At 49.9% G+C, this 2,146-nt stretch overlaps 1 pseudogene; it reads right to left on the reverse strand.

Annotated features, from left to right (window-relative positions):
* On the reverse strand, nucleotides 1-1,879 carry LOC101954671 (angio-associated migratory cell protein pseudogene; annotated as a pseudogene).
* Between the last annotated feature and the right edge of the window lie 267 nt (nucleotides 1,880-2,146).

Genomic DNA, 2,146 nt, shown 5'->3' on the forward strand with positions numbered 1-2,146 from the left:
TTTAAATATTTTTTTTTAGTTGTAGTAGGATACAATACCTTTATTTTTTATTTATTTATTTTTATGTGGTGCTGAGGATCGAACCCAGTGCCTCACACATGCTAGGTGAGTGCTCTACTGCTGAGCCACAACCCCAGGCCCTGTCTTATTCTTTTTATTTTTTTTCTGGGAAGTATATTTTATTTACATTTTTTAAATCTGTTAACTAGAATCTCTTCCTCCTTTCCATCCCCAAAGATTTGGAAAGGGAAAGAACCGGAACCTCAAAGACCTACTCCCAACATACAAATACACACCCATGGCTCACACCAGCAAATGAAAGTTAAAGAGAAAGAGGCCTGTCCCTCCCGCTGAAGGGCCCCTAGGTCTGGGTGAGGAGAAGGGAGGGGGCCGAAGGTGGGGTCTCAAGGAGAAAAAAAGGACAGAGGGAGGCAGGTCAGTTAAAGGGGTTGGGAAGCAGTCGAGCTCCCCCCCTTTTCCCTCTGTACCCTGTGTCTCACAGGGCGAGGGGGGGTATCTCCCTTCATCCCCTCAACACCAGATACCAAGCCAGAGGCCACAGCCATTAATGGTCAAGTCTCTGGACACAAAATACTTTTGCTTTGTGATCTCCTGGTAGTCAGTCAGCAGGCGGCCTGTCCCGGCATCCCAGAGGCACACGACACCATCTAGGCTGCAGGTGTATACCACAGCTGAGCCTGCCTCCCACAGCAGCTGCATGATGCTGGACTGGTGCTGACCCTGGTGCCTGAGGGTCTGTGTAGACAGGTCATAGATGGCCAAGGTTCCATCCAGGTAAGCAACAGCTGCCAGCAGCATCACACTGCAGAAGCCCAAGGACTCCACCGAATTGGATTCACTCTCCTTCCCTCCTCCCAGGTTGGGCTGGGAGGCCACAGTCTCAGATCTGAAAACACCCACCACCTTGCCGGTGGTGGCACTGACCAGTTTGGCCTGGCAGTCCACAGAGCCAGTCAGGATCAGGCTGCCATCCTGTTTGGCAGCAACACAGATCAAAGGGCCCTGGTGACCCTCAGTCCCTTTTAATACATGGATGGGGTTTCCCTGTTTCAGGTCCCAAATCCTAATGGTACCACAGCTCTCTTTCTGTCAGGTGGCTGGGCAGTTGGGGCCCTGGAAGGTCTTGCAATTACCATTCGGGACCTTCCACATCCAGGTGTTGCCATCAGCTGTGCGCCAGTAGGACAGGTGCCCGAGGATGCCACTCCATCCACTCCAGATCTCCTGCTTCGAAGGATCAGACCTCCTCCTTAGTGTCCGCCTGCCATACTTTCTACAGACCACTCATGTCCCCTGTGGCCACTAAGGTAGAGTCATGGCTGAAACCGGCACAAGTCACAGAGTCTTTATGGCCTGCACACTCAAAGAGCACTCCCCATCACTGAGCCTCCAGACAAAGGCTTTGTCATCTTCACCCCCTGTCACTGCCAAGGTGTTACTCTTGGGATCCAGGCTCACACAAAACACAGACGCTGAGTGCAAGGCAAAGGTGACCTCACCATCATCGCGGCCCTCCATACTGCTGACCACTCCTTCCTAGGGTTCCAGGGCCCAGCCCTCTTCCTTGCCCTCTTCCTCTTCTTCTTCCTCCTCAAAGTCCACATCTTCCATCTCTTGGGCCAGATGACCCTGGTCCAGTAGGCCAGGATCCAGTTCTACCACCTCCATAATCTCTTCATCACCATGGAAGCTTAGGGTCTCCAGCGGGGGGTGGGGGGTGTCAGCGGCGGCCCCGCTTTCTGATTCATACTCCATGCTGCACAGGCGGCCGATCCACTTCTCTGGACCCAAACGCCTCCCAGGGTCAGCTCTGCGCAGCCACGTGGGCATTATTCTGCCTTAATCAGATGGGTCGGCATTACCTGAATAGAAAAAAATTTAAATACATACTCCTTGACCCAATAACTTCTAGGAACTAATTCTAATGTAATAATTATTAATATAAACAAAAATCTATGTTCACAGACATTATTTATGAAGCTAGTAAAGTATAAACTACTACATTTTCCTCCCGGGAAGAAGTACGCATAGGCAACTCCTTTTTTTTTTTAGTATTTTTTTAGTTGTTGATGGACACAATATCTTTATTTTATTTATTTATTTATTTATAACGTGGTGCTGAGGA

This window comes from Ictidomys tridecemlineatus, chromosome X (genome assembly GCF_052094955.1).
Source record: "Ictidomys tridecemlineatus isolate mIctTri1 chromosome X, mIctTri1.hap1, whole genome shotgun sequence".
NCBI classification, from domain to species: domain Eukaryota; kingdom Metazoa; phylum Chordata; class Mammalia; order Rodentia; family Sciuridae; genus Ictidomys; species Ictidomys tridecemlineatus.